A 26,825-nucleotide genomic window follows, 5' to 3' on the forward strand; every position below is an offset into this window, starting at 1 on the left:
CTTTTTTCCAAAAAAACCATTTCCATGAGGGGGTCAACTTTTAAAAATGTACTCCTTAAATAGTGACATGATTGAAGTTAGTTCACATGCAAAACTACTTGTCATGATAATCAATGACAATCTTAAATTTGATTTATATATCCATAACAGTATCTAGAAAATCCATCAAAAACTAGGCACCCTTGATAGATTAAAGAAATTTCTTACAGACTCTACCAAGATAACTCTAGCTACCATTTAGATCTTACCCTCTCTCCTATAAGAAGCCCCTAGCATGACCAACCTGCAGGATACATTTAGTTCTAAACCTGAGCAACACTGCAACAAAGTTATCAGATATGCCTGGAAAAAACCTTACCAGATGCATCACTGTTTATCACTAAAAGCACTTAACTGATTCAAACTTCCTCACCATCTTATACACTGCTCATCTTAACTCACAAAATCATCTTTACTGCGTTTGGCTGCCCAGAAATTAGTTCCATACTCCAATTATAAGTACCAATTTGTCCCCTTTTGTCAAATGATAAACAACTGCTTACCATCTACAAACCACAATGTGCTGATGTGCTCAGTCTCTATTCCAATCATATAGGTATTACTAAACTTATCCCCTTATAATATTTCACTTTATTGTAGTGCTTAAACTACTATACCTACTTTAATTTGGCGCAGCAAATGCAATTAAATCAATCAAGGTAGTCCTGCAAGTGTTACTACTTTACAAAAAGTTACTGATGTTCAGTATCACTCACCATGAAGCCTCCTCCCATGCCATCAAGTCCCAAATACTGCTGCTCTAATATCATTTACAGGAATACCACTGACCACATGAAGCAGCACTTAACAGAAGAGATAATCATGAATGTTGTGTCTTAAGGAATGTCACAGCTTCAGTGTTAGAGGATAAAAGCAGAGTCAAAAAAGAGTGATGCATATATTCCCCAAAGCATCTAATCACAAATATAACTTTCCACAACTGGTTTAAACACATAAACAGGGAAAGAATAACTGTTTACAGATTAGTTGAATTTAAAATATTTCACTGGTAACATAGAAATCTTATGAGGAATATTAGTAAAAAGTAGTGTCACATTACATACTATCTCATGTATACTGCCATACTTCTCAACTGTCCAGATTTTTGCAGAATGTCCAGACTTTTGCCTCATATTTTTGATTTGTTCCTCATAAAATGTGTGGATTTCTGACAAGTCATTGAGAACTGAAGTCCTTAAATAATACTAAATAATAACAGACATTTTAGTTTCAGACTTCATATTCTTCAAAAAATATATCATAATTCAATTCCTGTTATTCTAGCAGCTTTCTAAGTTTAAAATCTGTCCCTGTTTTTGAGCCTTTGTCACTCCATTTTTTTCTGACTTTGTCCAGATTTCTTGCACAGAGAAGTTGAGAAGTATGACTGCCATGAAGAAAGTCAATTAAAAAAAATGACTTGTATTTCTACATAATCATTATTACTCCTGCCATCTGTGAGTGCAAGAGATGTCAGTCTAATGCAAATGCTGAGATTCTCAACTATTGTATGTTATTCATTTCAGATGCTACATTCCACAGTTTTATCAGAGAACCACTTGTTATGCCTTGTTTCTAAATATAATCATTCAAAGTGAAATGCACTATGATATTCCAAGTGTGGTATGGAGGTACAACTGTATACAATCTAGATAACACCTATTTTTTTTTCATTTGTCCAGGTCTTTTGGGTTTCTAACACAATGACAGGAATGGACCCCATTCCTAAGTCAAAGTACGATTAAAGTTCATGAAATTAGCATTATTTTATTCTCTTGATGTCAGCCAAAAGTGCTCTTCGCAGCACCCACAATGTGCTCAGTAATGACTCCTTCTGCAATTCATAGGGTGTTACATGAATTGGTAACATATCTAAATATGATTGTAAATTGTTTTTTATAAGACCCATTGCTTCTACTACTATTGGAACTGTCTGAGTATCTTTCTTCCACATGGCTCTCATTTCTGTCTGCAGATCCAGGTATTTTATAACTTTGTGTCTCTCTGTATGCAAGACACTGTAGTCACTAGGTGTGGCAGTTTTACATTTGTCTTCTTTTCTTGGAAAAGCATGTGTGCGTGCATGTATGTCCATGCATGTGTATGCACATACACATATGAGAGTGTGTGTGTGTGTGTGTGTGTGTGTGTGTGTGTGTGTGTGTGTGTGTGTGTGTGTGTGTGTGTGTGTGTGAGTGTGTGTGTGTGTGTGTGTAAGCTAAGATATACAGACCTTTATCATATGAGGCTACTATGGAGGTAGTACTGTTATGCTGTATTTGTAGAAGTGCAAGATTTTCCCGGTACAGACTGGTGAGGTTTCTGATGAGATAATTGTTTTCTTTAAGGCCTTTACTATCTGGTGTGAATAAAAATATTTATGACTCTGCATATAGTAATTTTCCTAAAGGTCTACAAAATCTGAAATTATAAATCCTATTAGTTTGCAACAGGTTTCTTATGTCTGTGGTACTGAGGAACTGTATTTTATAACAGTTGATAAATTCAGTCAAGTAAGACATTTTATTTTTTATTAGCATTAGCAATTGTTTACTGCAGACTATTGCTAATGCAATTTTTATATTTTTACTGTCATTAACAATTGTCTGCAGTAAAATGAGTATGCACAGTGTTGCAGGCAGATTACTCATAGTTCTAAAGAATTTATAAAGTTCTGATTGATGGATCTATGTTTAACTGTCAAATAACATTTCCATCAAATGGCTAAACACATTGAACATTCATTCAGCGAATGTTTATTTCAGCAAATGGGAAAGTAACTAGTAACTAGTAGCTGGTTGATTGTTTTTCTCATCTCACAGCTTTCTCCAAGTCCTAGTTCAACCTGCTCCATTGTCCCTTGCTTCGCTCAGGTTCACTGCACTCCCCTACCCCCCCCATTCCCACACACCCCCACTTTCCGAAATCTTATACACTAACTTTAATTAACCACACCCCCACGATGACTCAATTTCCTCCTACCAGCCAAAGCTATCCAATCACTCAAAACTATGTCTTCCACCCTATTATTCTAATTAACTGTTAACTACCCTCACTACGTTAACTCAACATACGTTACTCGTCCTACTTAACTCCCTCATTCTGCTCACTCTTTCCTACTCCATCTCCGATCACTCCAACTCCCACCACTCCTACTCTTATCCCACTATCTCCCTCAATCACTACAAACCACTAAGCTTGATAAACGACTTAATAGCTCCCTCATTGTTTACTCACTTTCAAAGTCTCTTACATAAATTTAAAATACTTCTCCCTCCCTCCCTCTGCCCCCACAAAACCTAAACCCAAACTTCCCTTCTACAGCCCCTTACCACAGCATACAATCCCTCATTTCCCAGCCTTCTTCCCAACCCTATCCCCCTCTCCAACCCAACCACAGCTACCCATACTCACCCCTCTAACACCTTCACTATATTACCTGACCATTCTACCTCCTTACTCCCCTATACCCCCTATCCAAACTCTTCAAACTCACACCCCAAGACCTTGAAAATACTTACCCTCAGTATTCAAAGCATTGCTAACAAAGTTACTTTTTTTCCATGCCCTCATCTCTCTCTCTCTACAACCCTGACATTCTCACCCTCTCAGAAACATGGTTGCAACCTCTGAAACCCTCCCCCCTGGTTACATCATCCACCTCGATCACCACAAGAAACAAGGTGGTGATATAGCAATCATATACTCTGACAAACTTTCGCTCTTTTCTCTACCTACATCTCCTCTCAATTTCCATCAAGTTGAAATCCTTATTGCTAACTGTAAATTAAATAATCACAAAAACCTAGCCTTTAAGTCCTACTCTCCCAATATGTGTGTCGGTCTCTTTGGATTCTATTAACTCATCACCTCTCCCATTCATATCAGTAAACACACAAACAACAGCACTACCCTTGACTGGATCCTCACATCTAACCAAAATCTGTATCACAATGCCACTACTCTACCCGATTCCCTCAGTGACCATCTCCCTACCCACTGGTTACAACACTCACCTCATCTGCTAAAACCTCACCAATACAAAGACAGATGTAATCTCTCTAATTTCTGCAGAGATACCTTCAATAATCTTCTCTCCTCTATTAACTGGTCCTTTCTCTATGCCCTCCCTCTCAATGAGGCTGTCTCCAAATTTAACAACACCTGCCTGAATATCCTAATCTGCTTAGTCCCTACTAGAAAAATAAGAACAAAAACAAACTTTGCTCCATGGTTAATAAAGTCCACCCATAAACTCATGCTTAAATGAGACAGCGCCAGGAAAACCTGGATAAAAACAAACTCCCATTGCCATGTCCAAACCTATAAAGAACTTAGGAACCTAACCAAGAAACAAGTCAATCTGGACAAAAACAATACTATCAAAACCCACTACATAACCCCAACGCCAACATTAAAAAGTTTTGGAATAGTATCAACAAACTCTTACATCCAGGCAACTCTTGTACATCCAGCTCCTGTCTTAACAGCTCGTTAACAGACACTGCTCCTTTCTTAATGCCTTCTTCATCAACTCTATAAAATGTTAACTAAACCTGACAACACCTCCCTCTCCCCTTCTGATCCCCTTCCTTCTACCATTTCCACCCAGTTTTGTGATAAACCTGTCCCTACTGCATACATCAAATCTCTTCTTACCAAACTGAAAACCTGCTCCCCCTCTGATGACAACTTACCTCCTCTAGTCCTTAAACTTGCAGCTAACTCTGTTGCACATCCAGTCTCCATATTAGTAACCAGGTCAGTTCAAGAGAACACAGTCCCTGACATCTGGAAAAAATATTATGTCATACCCCTCCACAATGTTGGCAATTCAGCTGAACAGACCAACTACAGACCTATCGCCATACTATCCCCCTCATCCAAAATTCTAGAAAAATGTATTCATAACAGGCTTCTCAAACACATCATACAAGACAACCTGTTAACTCCCACTCAACACGGTTTCTGTCCTCACTACAGCACCACTACAGCTCTCATTTCATTTACATAAAATATCACCAAAGCATAGGATAATAAACTTGTCTCATGCCTCTTCCTTGACCTATCTAAAGCCTTTGACACCATTTCCCATACCCTAGTGCCTCAAAACTTTCTTCCCTCAACCTCTCTTCTTCTAATATACGATGGTTCTCCAGTTACCTCTCCAACAGATTCCAATCTGTCAAATGGCTTTCTGCCTCCTCCCCTCTCCTCCCAATCTAAACAGGTGCCCCCAAGGATTAGTCCTTGGTCCTCTCCTTTTTAATATCTTTACATACAAATAACCTACACACTTTCTGTACAAACTCCTCACTAATACAATATGCAAATGACTCCACTATTATCTCGTGCTCTGATAACCTTCCCCATCTCCTTGTTCTTACACATGATTCAGTCAAAAAATGGCTGACCAATAATCAGCTACCTCTCAATCCTAAAGAAACAAAGCTTCTACTCTTCCTACCCAAATCAGTAACACAAAAATACCTTCACAGTATCTTCTCTTAATAATACACTTATCTCTGTTGAACCACATACTAAACTTCTGGGTGTAATCATAGATGACCAACTAAAGTTTGACATACATATTCAGCAAGCTATCAAAAAGACCCACCATCTCTTATACAGGCATAAAAAATCCTCACTATTAATGCCAAACATTCTCTAGTACAGACTTCTCCCAGCCTTACTTTATGCTGCCCCTGTTCTCATCAATATTCAAACCAATCTATTAGCTAAACTAGAAACCACCTACAACAAAATAGCCAGATTTGCTGCCAACCTTCCCTATTACTCTCACCACTGCATAGCTTTAAAAAACCTATAATGGCTTGAGATAAATAACCAACTCCTTCTTCCCCAACTCCACCTCACACACACTGTCTTAACTCAAACCTCTCGTTGTCCTGCCCTCATGGACGTCATCACTATTTACTGTCCTAAGCACAACCTATGCAGTACAGACCTACACCTCTTAGACATCTACAAATGCAGTAAAAATATTGGCAAACATTTATACAGCCACTCTATCGCCAGTGCCTGGAACAAACTTTTCCTTTCTCTAAGAACAAACGGCAAGTTCCTTAACTTTAAAGAACTTCTAAAGGACTTATTTACTAATTCCTAGACCTGTCCTTGTCTCACTTCCACCTAAACTACTCCCTCACCTCTTCCCCTTCTCCTCTCGGCTCTCACACTTTACCACAACTACTCATTTAAGGTTTTTATGCTATTCTACCCACCTTGAGTTTCTCCCTGATGGTAATTGTTAGATAGAGTCTAACTTTTTATATCATATTTTATATACTTAATATGTACCATGCCTGTTTAAATCCTCAATATTACTCCTGTATTCTAACATTCATTTATAAGTTGTATTCTGTTTCTGCTGTGTATATACACTTGTATGTTAATATCGTATGATGTTTTGTTTTTGTATTTGTCTGTCTGTGGAGCTTTTCTCCTCGGGTCTCAGCTGAAAAAGGGCTATGCAGCCCAGTCGGACTAACCTGGTTAACAAATGTCAAATAAATAAATAAATAATTGGTTGGCCAACACTTCCCCATCTGCCCTTTTCCCCACTTTAGTATGGTCTTGTAGTTGGCATATAATGTTGGGGGGTGGAGGGCTTTGCCCTTCACGTGGGTAGGTTTGAAATGCTCTGTTTTGTGAGATGGGGAAGTGTTGGCTAACTAGTTACTTTCCCTGGTGAACAAACGTTCAGTGGTTAGGGTTCAGTGTTTAGCCTTATGTAGTTAAACATAGACTCCTGATCGATATTACATTTTGTCATACATCAATAGACTGACAAGAGGTTTAGCAGTATGTTTCGTCTTTTGGCTTTTCCCGGTTAGGGGTCGCCACAGCGGAACTCCAGTCCGCTATTGATTGGCAGTAGATTTTTATGTGCCAAATTGCCAGCTCTGATGCACAACCTTCAACGAAGGTACGCCCATTCACAAAGGTCTCCACACAGAAGACGCTCTAGCTGAGAATCGAAGGGACAATGTCTTACTGTGAGGCGACAATGCTACTGCAGCACCACCACCGCAGGTTTAGCAGTTAAACAGTCACAATGTGTTCGTCAATTAATGTAACAATGTTGTGAATGATATCCTAAGTCTCTGTTGCTGTAAAGTATTCCCCATCACATTGTTATTCATATCCTTAAGTTATAGCATTTATTAGAATGATTTATTCAGTTTTACACTATAGAAAAACAAGAGAAAACACTTCAGTGCTACGTGCAGAATTAGGATAGGGATAGATCTTTTGACAATCTGAGTCAAAGACGATACCGATTGTTGCTTTTACCATTTTATTAATAATAAATTCAACCAGGAACAAATAATGCCCAACAGTAATATATGGAACAGAGGTTATTTCTACTTTACAAAGCCTTGCATTACCCTGAATCACTAGCAGACAACTCTGCTTACAAGTAAGTCATATGTGTTCTTTAGAGCTGCATCAAAAATGACATCAGTTGTTGCTGCTGTGACCATTTTGTTAATAATAAATTCAACCAAGAATAATGTCCAGCAGTCAACCATAACATAAGAACCTTATGTAGTTAAAGTATGATGCAAGTACCCTGGCCAGTTGGCTTTGCCAAGCCTGTTCCGGCTATAATTTAGAGTCTGGTTGCATAACCCCATGCACCCACGGACATCTCATATTAACCACCAACTCAGGGCTAACTCTTAGTCCCTGCATAAATTGCCTTGAACCAAACCACTTCAATCTTCCCGACCTGCCAATCCTCCAAGAGGCCACTGCAATATAGCAGGGAACAAAAGGGGTTAAGCCATGAGGTGAGAATCCACCAGCATGCCAGCAGGTGTTGTTTCCCCATTACTAGCCCTCTTCAGAAAACATAACTTTCTGACAGAAACTAATGTACTCTCGATTAACAAGTCAACAACAACTTTTACTGATTAAATTAAAGTGATCATTAACAGACTCTGGTGTCAGAGTCATGGACTAAAACTAAGTGCCAAGCCATGCATAATAGTATACTTTAGGAAGTCATCCGTCCATGGTAACTATCATATTGATAACACACCCCTTAGAGCTGATCCAGTAGTCAGGGACCTAGGGGCGCACATAGATGGTAATCTAGCCTTTGATCATCACATGTCTACACTGGTGAAGAAATCATTCTATGTTGCGCAACTTGTAAACAAAGGTATGGTATCTAAGTCCAAGGAAGTCATTGTTCCACTGTATTTAGCATTCATCAGACCTATCATTGCGTACAATATCCCCTATGTACCTACCTAGGCATATGCAACAACTGGAACATCCACAGAGGTTCCTCACTAAAAGAATGCAGGGCATAAGTAATATGTTCTATGCAGACCGCCTAAAGGCCATATCCCTGTATTCTGTCTCCTACAGGCTTTTGAGGAGAGATTTATGCCTGGCATACAGGGCATTGTCAGACCCAACTCTGATGGCCCTCCTGCATATCCATAAAACAAACAGTGTCAGAATTACCCATTCTAAAGACTTAAACCTTGCCTGTGATATAAATAGGACCTGCTGGAGAGATAGATATGTATCTCAGAGACTGCCCTGTCTATGGAACAGGCTCCTCATCCATATGAAACAGAGTTCCTCGCTAATACAATTCAAGTACAACTTGGACAACTGGATGGGAAACCAGAAATTCATCCCTTGTTTGGCACCTATGTCTCTGATGCAAACAGGCAACCTGTAAATTGTTCATCTCCCAGGCCCATGCTTACACTTACCAAGGGTACCAGAGCTCGTCAGAGATTGGGGATGCATGGCTAGGCTTAAAAAGGCCCTTGTGGTCGTTAGCCTAGTAAACACCTATGAACCTATGAACAATGTTAACTGCACATTGAATAAATCAAGACCCAGGCAATACATGTGAATTCCATCTGCATTATAAAAGTCTCTGTCTGGCTTTGCTAGGTCACTGTGGTCAATAATGTGGTAGCCAATAGCTTGAGCTGTCTAAGCAGCCCAGTGATTGATAATGTACCTCAACACTTCCAAAGCTGAAATTCTTAAGGCACTCTTCCAGAAAAACCTTGTCAGACCAAAATAATATCCATGTCAGGATGGATAGTGCATAGTCTCTGGAGGTCAGATATGATGCGAGCTACCAGGATCTTCTTTGGGACCAAGGTTAAGTAGTTGCTGCCATGATGGATAATCATGGCATTGGGAAACTCTGATGTAGCCATCAGCTGATGCATGATGTTCCAAAGCTGGAACTATGACAGTCCAGAAAACCTGTAGCAGCAGATTATGCAAAGTTTCTGATCCAAAATTCCAATGTGACCTATCAGTTAAATTGTTGCCTGCAAAGACACTCTATGGATAAAAGAATGACTCAAAATTTAAAGAACATTCTTCCCTGCAAAGAAAATACCAGAAGTGCTACCAATTGTAAGAGGGAAATGCATCAGATACCCATTTTTCCATTCTCTTTAGTACTTTGGTTGAATGCCCTTCCTCTGCCATGTCTGAGATTTTGCCTATACTTAATGAATGTGAAGAGTCTTTGTGAGTGGAAATGCCTTGGCATCAAAAAGGAAACTTCCGAGATGTATTAACTTGTGTTCATCTGATATGAAATGGAAAATGGGGTCAGATATTATGGGGTTAGGTGATAATTTGCAAAGCAAGGTGGCTAAATAGACTGGACAAGTGACATATGATCTGGCCTTATCCAGATGAATTTGATACCCTTTACCAGACTGGTCCATTTTGGATTTCCTTAACCATATTAAAACAAAATCCTTGGCTATAAAAATATCATCCCAACACAGGGAACAAAGCAGCTCACTGGCTGCAAAAGCTCTGGCATACAAGCACATGAAAAAGGTGGCTGAGATGATGAAAGAATAAAAATAAACCACAGTGGCAAAGACACTTGACAATAGCCCTCAAAACTTGGTAGCCTATAGTTTTCTTGGGGTCCTACGAAGCACCTGTCATATTTTACCAACCCTTCAACAATCTGATAGTCAGCCACTGACTTGGAAAATCAGGAAGCCACATGAATTAATCCATTCAGCCCAAAGCTGTTAGATGTATGCATATGGTGCTGGATGCATTATTTGGCACGCATCTATGTGTTAAAAACTGTAAAATTAATGACCGATCCCAATGCCTGAGGGATGGAGGTAGCCTGTCGTAGAAACCCTTAAAGGCATGTAAAGACAACGAATAAGCCTTTTTGGTATTCGTAGCCCAGAACAATGAGCTAGTTATCCATCTCCGATGAGAAAAGCTTCAGGAGGAATGAGCGTCCCTGAGGGTGCTGCATACAGACCCAGCCGGTGCATCCTGGGAAACTGAAAGCATGATGAGCTGTCAGCTATGGTATTCACTCTAGCAGGTACACAATGACTTGAAAAACTCAAGATCTGCAAGCTCATAAAGGCTAATAACCTAATGACAGAATGAACCCACCTAGACTTTGAAGACCTCTTCTTAAGGGCTTGGACTACTCCTAGGTTGTCAGAATAAAGCATAACTCTGCTGTTTTTAAAAATTTCCCTCCAAAACTTCCAGAAGGTAATGTCCTTCTTATTTTCTTCCTTTCTTCCAGCCATGCATAAGGCCTTATAGCCAAAAACTTCCTTCCCTGGAAATAGCCCCCTATACGCAGCTTTGCCAGTGAACAGATGTAACTCTGTGGAGGAAACTCATGGGCTTTATCAAAGTGCAACCCCATTGTATTGGAGTAAAAAGGTCTTCCACACTTGGAAATCCTCCATGACTTTGCTGGTAATTTGTATACAGTGATGCTCATGTTTGTTGTCTTTCAAGAGACTGGATAAGGATTTTTGAAATGTCTTTCCTGAGGCAATGGATCTACAAGCAAAGTTTAGTAAACCATGCCGTTGCATGACTTCCCATATATGAACCTGGATAGTCCCCAAAACCCTGTCAGATATAGGCCTACAATGTTGTAATTTGTTGTTAGTAAGTTTGAAGGTGGAAGCCAGAGCATTAATCAATAACCCTAGAAAAGTTATGGTTTGGCTGGGGCCTTCCCATTTTTTCTGGCCAAAGGGACTACAAAGATCCATGAAAATCAACATGTCTACAAGATCCCCCTTTTTCCCCACACCTATTATCAGGTAACCATCTAGGTAGTGGATGGCAGCTTGCTGCGAGGCCCTCTCTTGCCAGCAACAATGGAATGCAGAACTAAATGTTTCAAAAACCTTCCAAGCTACAGAATAACCCACAGGCATTGCATTGTTGAAAAATAACATTGTCAAAACAAAATACTAGTAATGGCCAGTCCTCTTCCCTAACGGGAAAGAGGTGGAAAGTAGACTGAATATCTTATTTGTACAACCATGAATTTCAGAACTATTTGATGGCCTATGCAACCTGGTCTAGCAAAGCATAGTGAACCCTAGCTTGCCATTTGTCAATAAAATTATTAACAGAAAGACCAGCTGGGTAAGACAAATGATGAGTCAGATGTAATTCTCTTTCATTTTTCCTTGGGAAAAGGCCTACAGGGGATATTTTATAAGGGGGCAATGGAGGGTGAGAGTAAGGTCTGATGACCTTCCTGGTAGGACCTCTTTCTCAATGAACTTGTAAGCCTCAAGTTCATTGTTCATGATAGATGAGAGATTCTTAACTAATGTGGAATTCAAGGACATAGAAGAATCAATTTATGTACTCGGATAAGGAACTGCAGTTGTTTGAAATCATGAATGGCCTCTAGAAAGGTTATATCTTTGCCCACAAAAATATGCCTGGTCTTGTGTGGATAATCCTGCCTGGGGAATGGGAGCTTTATCATTTGGTAGGGTGCTAGAATTCAGAGCCAGTTGTCTCAATTTCGGCCAACATTTGGCTACAGGATGAGGACTGCTGCAGTGGGAGCAGAGATGTGTGAACTTGCAGGTGGGCCATGAACATTTCCTGTTGTAGAAGGCCCAGCAGTATTTAATCTCCAGCTGATTTTCAATTAAAGAGTCATTGCTCAAGTTGTTGTGTTTATCCAGCATGCTGCTGATCCAAATACTGGGGTGCCATTGATCCCACCTGTGGTTCTTCTCTGCTGCCTTTAATTTCCTGAACCTTTGGCCATACCTTCACCCCCCCCTCCCATAGATGTGGTTCACTTCTCTAATAAACAGAAAATAATCCAAAAGAGGGAGGGCTTGGTTGAGCTCTTTCTCAGTGAGGATGGCCATGTGCACCACAAAGCCCAAAAGTCAGTTGTCTTAGTTCAGAACTTGTAAGAAGGAAATACCTAAAAAGAAAAGGTGATATGTTAGAAAACTGGAGAACCCTCAGGGGCGTTTTACTTAATCTGCAAGGATCCTTTGATACTTCATTCTCATACACACACACACACACACACACACACACACACACACACACACACACACACACACATATACATGACTGGTATCAGATTACCTATCTGTACATCCATACTTTTAAACCTCTTACACTAAATCTGCACAGCTTCAATAATGAGTAGAACAAGGATCCAGGAAGAAGGACTGAATTCAGATAATGCTCTTACAAACTTAGAAAAATGCTAGAACAGCAGGATTTATCACAATCACATTTCTGAAGTATAAGCAGTCTGAAACCCAAATGTGTGTCATTATATACAGACTTCAAACCTCAAGGATTTATCATTGAACCACACATTTTAATATGTAAGAACCAAAAACAAAGCGAACCCAGACCATCTGCAAAATCTGAACTGTTAAAAGGTATACTTTTAAAATGTCCTATAACGTATCTCTACTCCTTAAACTTTATTTCACTTTTGTTTTTTTTCTTACACTCCATATGCCCTTGCAAAATGCTGTTGCCTCATATAACTTAATGAACCAAAATGTTTAGATAGAACACCTCCAAAGGTAACATGCAATTACAAAATAATTCTGCTTGACAGCCTACTGTCTGACAAGGACTACCTAAGCATCCCATGATTTGGACATGCACTAAGCATGATGACTGCTCAACTCATTTTGGTGCTCCACTGCTGTGAACGTGGCATTCCGTATTGAGAAAGAGCTCAATTATCTAATTCCTTCACCTGATTTAGCTAAGAAGACTCCAGTACAAGACATTATTTACTGTTAGAGAAACCCTGACAAACATTTAAGCTTAAATTTGCGAAATCCCAGCTCTAAATAACTTCCCTTGCTAAAGCACTAGTCAGCAAGCAGCCAGGCATACTTCTCAGCAAAATGCAGCAAAATTGACTTCATTAGTATAGGGAAAGAAAGAGTCACTCAAAATCACTGAGAAGGGAACGCAGTAAGGAATGAGGAAACCCCGCCATGAGTCCTTGCATAAAACAAATAAGGAGCACAAAGGCTGATCAAAACATTAGCCCAGAAGCCAAACCCTCAGTGAAAAGATTTGATATATTCAAAGCAGACCATGTTTTAGCTTCAAGGATAATAGATTTGCCATGCCCAGGTTGAGCAGGTCACAAGTATCAGAAGCCAATAAAAAAAAATACTGCCAGAAAAACCTTTGTCTGAGGGAAACATATGCACTGTCCTGACTTCACAACTAAGACTGGACAAAACAACCCCCAGAAGTAACTCAGTTTTAGACAGAGTCAGAGATAGACAGATACAGTAACATGGTAGTCCAATCACAAAACCTAAAAAGTGGCTAACTTAGCTTACAAGAGTGAAGTTGCAAGGGGGGGGGGGTGGCGCCTGAATGGCTAACTGGTAGCAGCATTTTTTAGAGCTCCACAAAACTAGTTCAAATAACAGGGGCATAATTAATTTCATCATACAAAAATATCCATCTATTATTGATAAACTTATGACCTAATAGTGTACTAACTTTGAAAGCTTTTTGTCAATATTTTCCTGTCAAATTAATCTGGAGACTATTATAGCCACTTGGAAATGAGTAACTCAAAGAACTCACACTCTGAAACAGCCTTGAATAAGGAAATCCAATTGATGTCCTCTGTACTGCAGGAGCTGTCATTGAAAATGGATAATTTTAAGGACAACCTTGAAAATCTAAAAGAGAACTGCCAAAAACAGATATCTTTAAAGAATTATTACAGCAGCAACAAACAAAAATAATGGACATTGAAACATCTCTCTCTGATATAGATGGAAGGTTGAAGGAAGAAGAGAACCAAAGTGAATTTCTCTTACAACAAAATAACTGGTTAATCAACAAGATAGATGATTTAGAAAACAGAGAAAGGCACACAAATATTAGAATATTTGGTCTTCCAGAGAAAACTGAGGGTGAGGACATTATTTTATTTTTAAATTCCTGGTTGGAATTCTTAGACCTAAAAGAAGGACTGTCAAATGGCATAGAAAGGGCTCATCAAGCCATAGGAAAACCTGTATCATCATCTCCTAATACTTCTCCTAGATCCATTGTAATAAAGTTTTTATCATACCTTGATAAAGAACTTATACTAAAGTCAGCATGGAAGAAAAGTCCTTTAAAGTATAAACAACACCAAATAAGATTCGATAATGACTATTCAACTAGAGTTCTAGGTTTAAGGAAGAAAGCATGGCCATTTGTAAAATTCCTGAAACAAAATCAAAGCTCAACTTGCATACCCTGCAAAAATCAAGATTCTTTACTCAAATGAAATGAGAACCTTCGACAACATAGATGAGGCAGCTTCTTTTATCAAGAACAATAATATAATTACAATTACAGAAGAAATGGACTGGTCAACATCTAACTCACTGAAAAGATCCCAAGAAAAAAATTTCTGGACTGATGTAAAGAAGAAGAAACAAAGAACTGAAATAAAAAATGTAACAAGTTTAAATACTCTCAAAGATTCTACTGAAAAGTGAAATATATAACGTATGTACATTTACTTTTTTTAGTTGTCTCAATATGCATAATATTGTTTATAATTCTTCTGTTTTTCTTTCTTAATACAGCGATGCCTCAACTCTACTTACTACAGGATGAGGCTGCTTGTGTCAAGTGGTTAGCACAACGACACTCATATCAAATTTAAATGTGTAACATTGTAGGGATTGTTTCTTTCAAGAAGCTCATTTTAATTACTTAATGGATTGTCTTGATGGGATAGAATTGAGAACGGGAGGTGGGGAGAGGAAGGAGAAGAGCAGTGAATAATCTGGGTGTCTCCGTTAAGAAATACTGACATGCAGCTCATATAGATGGTTTGTAACCATCGGGTTTCATGTGGCTATAAGATATCAAGAAATAAGCAGTAGGTATCAGTAAAAAATATAAATATAGCAGTTATATAACTGATCGGTGTTGAACACTTCATTGTTACCGTTTAAAAGCATCATCTCTCTTTTTTTTTCTTCACACAAACTGTCTGATGAGGATATGAATAAATAACAGCTGTTTACAAGAAGTCGCAAGCTCATTTCACAGTCAAACACACTTGCGAACACATGAATAGCATCCTTGTAATCATTCAACACCACAGTAACACCAATAGCTTGCACTCACGCTCTCCAAGAATACGATGATGTAAAAGAGAGAAAGAGGACAGAATACAGTATAGTCTTACTAGGGAGAGAGTAAGAAAAAGGAAAAAAATAGTATGAACACATTCAGCTTTATCGGACTACAACAATTATAAAACTCAATGTGAAAAAAAGCCCACTATACTAGTACACGGACTAAATCACTAAAATAGAAATATAAATAAGAACAGTTACTTTTACAGAGTGGTGAGTGGCAGGGATTCAGTGTATAAACTGTTAGTCAAGATACCAAGAGTTTTCACGTCAATACAGCTGTACGCTTCCTGTTAGTCTTAAAGTGACAAGCACCCTTTAATATAGTCCTGATAACACGCTGATTATTAATGTTCAAAACATTCAGGAAATGGTCAGGAAAATGTTTTGAATTTTATGTACAGAATTTATATTATCTTCCAAAAGCTTCTGATTTCAAAGCTATATTTGCACCTTCTTGACTGTAGCTGTTGTACTGCTTATAAAAAAACCTGTGACAGATTTTACCATTGTTTTAATTAAAAATATTTACATGCCTGTGTGTGTGTGTGTGTGTGTGTGTGTGTGTGTGTGTGTGTGTGTGTGTGTGTGTGTGTGTGTGTGTTTGTGCATGTGTGTGTGGGTTTGTGGGTACATGTGTGTCTTTGTTTAAAAAAATTGTGCAGGACAGATGACTGACCATTAACAGATTGTTTTTTTTTTTTTTTTTTTAGTGTATGAGGTATTTGCTAATTCCAAAATAAATGATAATTCTGTAAGATGTCACCCTTCTAGCATGTGCTTACATGAAATAGTTGGTTGACTAGCACAATGTATAATTAGATGTTAAAGACCAAACGCAATCCAGTTCTAACTGTTGTTTCCTGGACAGGGATATCCTGTAATGTAATAGGCAGCAGTATGTCATACATACCAGTTAATGCCTGCTAGCCAAATTGTTCCTGTAATGCATATTTATTTTTTGGCACAAGTATTTAAAATATATACATCAAAGTTCTACAGTGTATATTGGGCTGTTATACCACTTTATTGTCTCATTATGACTTTCAGTACACCTAGCATAGCACGTTCAAAGGATATATGGTTAATCAGTTGAGTGGATTTAAAAATCAAATTCCAGCAATTTTAAAATACTGATGGACAGTTAATCTGTAAAATGCAGTGACATGATATTTTACAACTGACAACAGATATGATTTTAATTGTCCACAGCACTGACATAGAAAAGTAGGCTACATTATGTACAGTTAGTGACAGATATAACAGCAGTCTGCTGCCAATCATAAACATGCTGAAAATCTCTCTTAGATTGATGTTTAACTTTTTAATAGATCGTATTTCAAAAGGAGAATTGACTTGTATATTGTAAAGCTCTTGGATAGACTCAGAATATTTAGTTGGAATAAATATGAAGTACTTTATATTAAAAGTAATGATAAGACAAGCCTAAACAATAGGAAGAAATAAGTCTACACAGTTAACACTGTATAATAACTGTAAGAATTAGTGAAACATAGTCAAGTGATTTATTCTACAAATCTCAAACATGGAGATATGAGTCTATATGTGTCAATCTACAAATATGTATATAAGCACAGAAATGAGCACAAAATAGTGACAATACACAAATAAGTTTATCATCTACATGGCTAGATTTGACAATGTGCACATGTGCAAATACAGACATATTTTTAACTGATTCTAGTTATGATTATATCTTTTATTTAGAAACTCTAATTTACTTTTTGTCATGCATAGAAACTCATTTACTGCACCATAGCTAAGCTGCACAACAAAGGAAATACTACAATGTACTTCAGTGGGCATTCTCAGTCTATTTTTTAATCAGTAAGCTTATCCTAAATAAAAATATAGTTGGTTTAATAGTTTTTGTTGACAGAAAGTTAAAACTGTTATATTTGAATGAATAAACGAGATGGGTCTTATATAAAAAGTTTATAAAATATTTCTTTAACCTATAGTAAAATCTATGTATTAAACTTATGGATTATATGAAAAGACAAAAGAATACTAAACATTGTAAGACTCTAATATGCATTATAAACTAGGGTTTGAAGTATATAACCAAATAGTCAAAGAAACATTGGATATAATAAGTAATCTATGAGTATTCAATTATCTTGAACAATAACTAGTTTGCGGAGCTTACCTTATGATTGCACTAAAAAAATTATATATTTTTTTATTTTATTTATTTATTTATTTTTTTAGTAAAAAACAATATCACAACTGTGTATGTAATACAATTTCTTGATTCATGATAAATTTACAAGCATATGCCATTCAATGAATTTTTTTTAAAAATCTGAATGTATTTATGTAAAATAGAGTTCATTACAATCAATATGTATTTGGAAAAGATTTTATCTATCATCTACTATTAGATGATTAACTTGAACATTTGATGCATATATTACTATGTTAATAGTTCTGTCATGTACATATATAAAAAATCTATAATCACATCAGATTCAGAAATGATTCAATAGTTGATATCAGTCAGTCACTATGAATGGTTCAATGAAAATAGTATATAAAATACATGTTTGTGTCTTTGCAAATTGTTCATATACATAAGGGAGAGAGAGAAGGGGAAAAGAAGATGACATTAGAGCAATTGGATGTCGGGTTTAACTTAACTTATTTGAGATGAATATACTTAGCCATATGATTGATATGTTATTAAATGTTCATAATAAGGAATGTATTTATATATATGTATATAGCCTACAATTACTTATGTGTTTCACTATGTATATAATATGTAGAACCATAAATATCATTCAACATATACTAGTTTATAATTTCAAAGGTCTCTAAGAATACAAGAATGGAGCATGAGGAAATATGTCTTCCAAACATGAGGGTTAATCTGGTAGATATTTTGTTTATGTCTATCAGATTAGGAATGTATATCATTCCATGTGTGATGGGGGGAAGGTTGAAAGAAAAGATTATATTATTTTAAATAATTTTTCTTAAATCATTTTAAACTTTTTTTATTATGGCCTCAAATGAACATCAATATAAAAGTATTACAAAAGAGATCCAGTCTATTTATGATACATGAAATAGGGAGAATTTTGTTCCAAATACAATACTATAAAATGTACTTGAATATTAATATAAATATTAGCAAGCATGAAACTCAGCAGCAAACATGGACTTAACACTACTTTCACTGAACATAAACGGTTTAAATTCTTCTTCTTCTTCTTTCGGCTTTTCCTGGTTAGGGGTCGTCACAGCGGATCATCTGTCCGCTCATGACTGGCAGTGGAGTTTTACAGTGTTGAGTTGCCAGCCTGGTGCCCAACCTTCCACAGAAGGCACACACATGCACACACTCACACCTAGGGCCAATTTAGAGTGTCCAATCCACCTACTGCATGTCTTTGGGACGTGGGAGAAAACCGGAGCACCCGGAGGAAACTCACATGACCACAGGGAGGACATGCAGACTCTGCACAGAAGGCACCCCAGCCAAGAATTGAACTGGAGAACCTCTTTCTGTGAGGCGGCAACGCTAACCGCTGCACCACCATGGCCACCCATGAACATAAATGGTTTAAATAATCCAAAGAAAAGATCAAACCTACTAAAATATTTAAAATTAAACAAAGTGCAAGTAATATTTCTTCATGAGACTCACTTTAAAGATGATGAAAAGCATTTATGGAATTCAAATGAGTATACAACAATAGCACAATCATCATATAAAACCAAAACTAGATGAGTTAGGATAGTATGGAGAAAAAACATCATTAATCCCCAAATTCTTTATAGCTATGAAGATAAAGAGGGGCTTATAACACTTGTTATAATAAAATTCAATAATAGAACCTGGACATTAGTAAATCTTTATTGGTTCCCAGGAATATGGAAAAGTACAACAAAGAAACATCTAGACTTTATTAGTAAAACATATAAAGGTAGCTTGATATTAGGTGGTGACTTTAATTGCATTCTTGATAATTCAAAGACCACCAATAAAAAAAAATTATGTATAACTCCTACAGCAAAGCTACTCAAAAAATGGGTTGAAAATCACAATTTAATAGACACATTCAAATTTAGAGAAAGTAATTCACTGTTATTTTTGCACCAAGATCACAGATTTACAACCCAAACAAGAATAGATAAAATTTTTGTTGCACAATTCTTTGATGCGAAGATAAATAGTTTTACAATCATATCATGTTCATTATCAGATCATAGAACAATCCTTATTTATATTCAAACAAATTTTAAAAAATTAATACAAATGACAAGAATTCCAGCATATATTACGAAACTAAAGGAATTTAAACCTTTGCTACTCACAGAGTTGAAATTCTTTCTAGACACTAATCTCACTAATGAAATCAGCATAGTTATGGTATGGGATGCTCTAAAAGCCTATATTTATGGTAAAATTATCACATGGTACAAAAATAAACTAAAAGAATGGGAATCAGAATTACTCAACATACAAAATCAAATCATAAAAATAAGTAATAATAATTTAACAATGCACTGACTAATAAGAAGAAAATGAATGATATGCATGAAAAGTTTAATGAAATTCTAACACATAAAACTAATCTAGCACTAGAAGGATTAAAATTAAACTCCTATACTGTTTCTCCTAAACATATGCATAACTTGGCGATAAGAGTTAAAGTATAATCTAAAAGAAATAACATTACTACTATTATACATGAAGGAAGGAAGAACAAGAAAGTGTCAGATATAAGTGATATATTAGATGCTTTTAAATACTATTTTACAGAACATTATAAGATGGAAGGAACTCAAACAAAAAGCTTTACTTTAGATTTGAAACCCGAATTGATTAAAACAATCCCAGAAAATTTAAAATTAGAACTTCAAAAGCAAATTACTCTTAAAGAAATTTTAGACAAAATCAAAGAAAGCAAAAATAATAAAGCTTCAGGAATGGATGGTATTATAGCTGAAATATACAAAATCTTTCCATCATCTATATTCTCAGTCTTCCAAAAAAACCTTAATAGAAATACAAACACCCAGCACCATTCCACCATCTTGGAGATACTCATTAATTACTCCTATAATAAAAGAAAATAAAGATGCATCAAAATGCAGTTCCTATAGACAAATGTCATTACTAAACAATGATTATAAAATCTTTATGGCTATTCTAGTCAATAGAATAAAAAATTATATGATAAAAATTATACATGAAGATCAAACAGGATTTATACATAATAGGTGCACCTATGATAATATACAAAGAATACTAACTATTATTGACTATTTAAATAGAAAAAAACAAGAGGCCTTAATAGTTGCACTGGATATAGAGAAAGCTTTTGACTCCTGAAACTGGGATTTCTTGTTTAAAATATTAAAATATTATGAGTTTTCTAGCTCCTTTATTTCATTAATAAAGAACATATATAAAACAATTTAGAATATGTAAAATTAGGACCTTTTACCTCTGAATCAATAATATTGACAAAAGGCACAAAACAAGGTTGTCCCATATCCCTATATTATTTGCATTAGCCATTGAAATATATGCCATCTCAATATGAAATAATCCCAAAATTGAGATTATAAATGTATATAATCAATATAATTCAAAAATAATGTTATTTGCAGATGACATACTACTTACCACATCTACTTCTAAAAATTCATTAAAAGAATTAGATATACAAGTTGATAAATTTTATTCAATTTCAGGATTACATTTTAACAAAACGAAATCAAATTTTATGATATTGAATAAAAAAAAAGATTTTCAAATAAATGATAGTCATATAATTGGTAAACAATCTCTCACTTTAAACTATCTAGGTATAACATTAAGTACAACATTAGAAAAAAAATTAAATATAAATTACAGAGAAATCATAGACACAATAAAGTCAAATATAATAAAATGGAACAAAATATATATAACATTTGAAGATAGATTGCGAGTAATAAAAAATGATATTACTTCCAAAAATCCTATATATAGCACAAGCTATTCCAGTAATGCCTGACAAATATTTTTTAAAAGAAATAAATACATTATTATTATTAAGATTTCTTTGGCATCCTAACAAAAACAGAATAGCTTATACACACCACATTAGACCATGGAAACTAGGTGGAATCAATTTCCCGGCTATTGAAACTTATATTAGAGCCTCCATTTTTAAAATAATTATAAATTGGATAGATCTGTGCTATTCTTCTAACTGGAAAACTCTCTTCACTGTTATTTATTCAAATGAAAATACTATTTTAAAGAATTTAATGATAGACAATCATATTAATAAACCATGGCATATCTTATCCGCTAGCATTCAATATAATCTAACGAAACCTACAAATCTAAAATACTTAAATGATATGTATAATTCATTTAGAAGATTTGTAACTTCTAATACAGTTATAAAGTTATGGCTAGAACTTTTATATCCTTTCAATGTAACAAGAAATTTTCCAAACAAAATGCATAGGATGGTTTTCATTACTTGGGAAAAGAAAGAATTAATTTGCTGGCAACAATGCATTAATGAACATAAGGTTTTGGATAGTCAATTTATAATAAAAAAATTATAATCTTTCTACATCAGACTGTGTATTATTACAAATCTTCTTTTAGAGATAGACCTACACTTATAACTCATTTATATGAAATAGTATACAATAATCAAAATTGGGAAAATTTGACATCAAAATTATATAAAATTTTAATAAACTATAAAGTTAAACTCAATCAAAAATGTTGGAATCATATAACAAAAGGTCATTCAATAAATTTATCCCTGTAAAACAAAACCAAAATACTAAATTCTGTTAAATTGACATCCAACATACAATTTTGGAGAATTTACACATGGATTTTTTTGCACAGATCTTTTTTATGCCAAATAGATTAAAAAATGTAATACTTCTAATAATGTTACATGTTGGAGATGCTTGCAGAGTTGTAAAGCAGATTGGAAACATGTATTTCATGACTGTATTAAAGTTAAAAAATTTTGGGAAGATGTCAGCAGTTTCATACAAGCCGTATTCTCAGATACATTTGTAGTAAGTAAATCTCTAATTTTGTTGAATGTTAATGAGAATTTAGATTTAAATAATAGCAATCTCTACCTACTATGGAACGTTCTAGGAAATGCTAGAAAATGTATTACCAGAAAATGGAAATCAAATCTGGAACCATCATTTAAAGAATTTCTGCTAATATTGAAGGAAACTGCATTACTGGAAACCAGAGTAAAAGAACTAAGATTAGCACCAAGATGATGGAACAAGAATCCATGGGAAAAACACTATCACTTATTGAGACACTAAACTTGAATTCAAACTCTTAATGAGAGTAAAAGAAAAAGTAACACATGATCTCTCATTAATATGATGTTACTCTGACTAGACTGATCAATATAATAATTTATTTTCAGGTCAACTGTAAATATTGTAAATAGTTAATCATACTGTTTTACTTATCAGAAAATGTATTAAGATTATTATACACTGGAATTATTTGAAATATTAATAAAAATCACTTGGAGTAAAAAAAAAGAGTGGAGTTGCAAGGAATAAAACCTGGTGTGATACCCCTGGATTGGCCCAGTAATCCAGGAGCCTCAATCCTCATCACTGGCATCAGTGAGGGATGTACACAATGGAAGGATTACAAGTACACATGCAGTAAAGGACAATTTCCCTTAAAAGCACATAGAGATCACAATCAGTCTGGGGGCTGGTTTCTCTCTCGTTCGCCAGATCCCCATTAAGACTCAACACTGGCACAGCTATAGAGTTGAGATCTCAGCTGAGTGGCCAAGCCAAAACCTCCAGCACCCTTTCTGTCCAACCAGTGCTTCATGTCCCTGCCCAAGTAGTTGACACACACACTTTGAGATTTGATTTGTACACAAACACAAACACACACCTGGGAAAGGATGGCACAAGTTTAGTAGCTATGCCCCCTTCTGCTCAAACTATAAGGTAGTACCAGCTGCCACCAGCCAATACTTATCAACTACTTTTAAGGCCCTTATAAAGGGTGACCAATCCTACTGTGTAACATTACTATTATCCAAATGGTAAGTGTGACCAAGACTTTCAAGGCTATTAAGGAGTGGCCTGTACAGTGTCACCAAATACATATGCAAGGATCTAAGAGCTTCAATATCTCTAAACAAACCAGCCACAATTAAAAGGTTTAAATATATTTAATAATAAATAATAAAAGAACAAAACAATACACAAACAACACAATAACTGCATAGTTCAGAATCACAGGAAATAAGTTAAATCCACATTGCAGGACAATCTCAGATAAATACAGAAAACATCAAAACTAATCTTTACTATATTCCTATCTATATTCTAAAAGAAATTACTGTACCCTAGACTTACTTACAGAGCAAGGCAAATGCAGATGAGAAGTGCTGAATGAATGTTTCTAGGCCCAATACAAGATACAAAATGCCAGTCTATCTCTCTGAGAGTTCTTGAATCAATATCACATTTTACTCCTGGGTTAGCCTGGATGGCATCACTTTTTTTCACCTGCCTGCAATTCCCAGGCTAACCAGATACTAACATGTCTGTGTTAAAAATAATTATCTCTCAGATGTGCAACTGCTAGAAAGTCACAGAGCAATAAAAACACTTTACATTTTAAAACAAGTAATCATTTCTGTTTCAAGACAATAGAAATAGACCTCTAGCTCTAGACATCTGTGTCCTTCAGTAAAACTGAGAGATAAACACAGTCGTAAAACTATTTCAACTTATTTTCTTAGAGTTTTGCAAATTAACTGTATGCTCCAGCGTCTACTATTAAAACATACATTTGCACAGGTATATAGTTTATATACATTTCCATTCTTTCCCAGGAGGTACACTGTGGTTACATTCTTGAAGCTCAGTACATAACATATGGTTTTCTATATTTGTAAGACAAGCATATGAGTCATATTACTATTTACAAATGACATATGATTAGTTGCAAAATTCCAGATAGCCAAGCTGGCAGTGTCACATTTCCATATAAATCATATTAATATTTTCAAGTGAAATATAATTATTTACACAATTCCAGATAGCAGGACTGCCAGTATTTCCCTGGTGTCACACCTTGTACCATCAAAAACTTTAATCCGCAGTGTAGCCCATACCAACCTTGCTTGCAATAATACTTACATTGACTTAACTACTCAACTCCCTCATTTTTTATAGCGTACTTATATGTATGGTTGCTAGTGGAGTCAAGGAGACTTTCCAAGACCTATTTCTTCCTTTTGAGATAGCCAGAAAAGTGTGACAGTAAAACAAAACAAGGGCTATTTAAACTTTCCAAAGCCCTGCCCTACCCTAACTCATTAGAGGATAAACCTGATTACAAGTAAGCCACACATGTATACTTGTGGCTTTTATTTATTTTATTTGCTAGGAAGTAGTTTGTCATTGCTCATTCCTCAGAAGATTCACAAGGAGAAAAGCTCTGAGGCATGAGCTAATTTTTTTACAAAATACATACATATAAAACAGTGCATCATAAGGTAAAAACAAATAATAATTGTGATCATTAAATACATCAATGTAAAATTGAATGTTTTGAGATGTTTATCATATTCTAGACAGCCAAATGTATCATGTATAGAGGTTATTTAAGGAACACATTATCAGGTGAAACAAAAGAAAAGCTGTGTTCATCAAGCAAAGAATATACTCTTATGACAACTGAGGCATTTGTTGTATATATGTATACATATATATATATATATATATATATATATATATATATATATATATATATATATATTTATAGGCAAATGTTTTGCTTACAAGCATGGTCTCTTTATTAAGGCATATTACAATATGGTCATGTTTATATATGGTACTGTAAAGATAAAGAAGTAAGGAACATGTAACAGTAGCGTTTGGCAAGAGAGAGCAAATAAAATAAGAGGCAGAATAAGTAAAAAATACACTAAAATGTTGCTGTTAATTTTGAGTATTTAAGGACTGATTTCCCAACAAAACTTGACTAAAGTATGAATAAATATAGTGAATCTAATACACTTATTTATTTGTGCAATAGATGAAGAAATCAGATGACAAGAGTAGCTGAAAATCTAAAGTGATGATACTTGTTGAATTTCAAGGATACAAAAGGTAAAAGGAATAAGCTAGAATGGGGATATCCCAATGCCTAATACCACAGGTATAATTCTAGTCTTTAACATGAGGCTGATGTTTTAAATATTGTAAAATGAGAACAATTTCTGACTGGAAAAGTTACAGAGTCAAAAGATACTGTAGGAAGGAGGATTTCTTGACTATACTGTATGATTTACTCACAGCAATGCAGACTTTTTCAACATACCTTGGATTTGTTAAAGGTATATTAGTCTTAAGGGTAATCTTCTAAAAGGGTCAAATGCTTTTATAATTGAACATTATTCAACAGAGTGGTGTACAATGTGAATGTGATTCCAGAGACAAGACTAGTTTAATACTTGTAGAAAGAAACAAAAGCGAGTCATTCTGTGAATAGTGGCTGCCAGACTAGAAGTTTTGTGACAAGTGATTTTTGTTTTTTTTTTTTTGTTGTTTTGCTAGAGAAGATGAAGTAGAATATGACCAAACAGAATCAGGAGCAAAAATCCACAACTTCAAAGAACCTGAACTTAAAAGATGGAAACTGTTTGACACAAAAGAGACATCAGGTCATTTTACTTATATTTTTTGAATGTAAGAATGGATGGGGTTAAGTATCTGAGGACTTGCTAATGGGCTTCTGGATATTTTACAGTTTTTATTACTTCAGTATCAGACATTGTTACTTTAAGATTAAAAAGTTTGCCTTTATAGTTGTTTGGCTGACAAAGGAGAAGAGTTTGTCAGCCATTTATGTAGAGAAGTAACTATAATTCTGACAGGGCATTTGTGGCTGAAATTGCAGAACATGCAACCAAGACAATTCTCATTAGCACGATGAATGGTGAATTGGTAACCATTTGAAATGTCCTAATGTGAGTCTGAAACTCAAATGTATGCCATTATTTAATGACTTCAGTTCTCTGTAGTTTGCCAGAAAGCTATCACAGATTTTAAGAGAAGCAGATCAGAACTATAGGTAAAAATCTGGACATTCTGCAGAAATTTGGACAGTTAAGAGTCATGATTACACCATTGTGAGTTTTTCAGTGCATTTTCAAGGAATTTTCAGTTTCAATGCATTTTATAAAAATTGTCAGCTTTAGTGGATTTTCAAGGAATTGTGAGCTTCAA

The 26,825-nt window shown here is 35.5% G+C and overlaps 1 protein-coding gene across 7 annotated transcripts in view; it reads left to right on the forward strand.

Moving 5' to 3' along the window:
* Nucleotides 1-26,825, forward strand: part of CNTN5 (contactin 5) — a 5,719,910-nt gene that overhangs the window by 762,456 nt on the left and 4,930,629 nt on the right. For 5 of the 7 annotated variants that reach the window (XM_044072706.1, XM_044072701.1, XM_044072707.1 and 2 more), the window contains exon 3: nucleotides 26,154-26,260. The exons of 1 other annotated variant lie outside the window; for it this stretch is intronic. The gene's annotated coding sequence lies outside the window, so the exon portion shown is untranslated. The remainder of the gene's footprint in view (nucleotides 1-26,153; nucleotides 26,261-26,825) is intronic. One more of the 7 variants, XM_044072703.1, reaches the window with a different exon arrangement.

The sequence above is a fragment of the Protopterus annectens genome, chromosome 5.part0, assembly GCF_019279795.1.
Source record: "Protopterus annectens isolate FY-2018-M chromosome 5.part0, PAN1.0, whole genome shotgun sequence".
NCBI classification, from domain to species: domain Eukaryota; kingdom Metazoa; phylum Chordata; order Ceratodontiformes; family Protopteridae; genus Protopterus; species Protopterus annectens.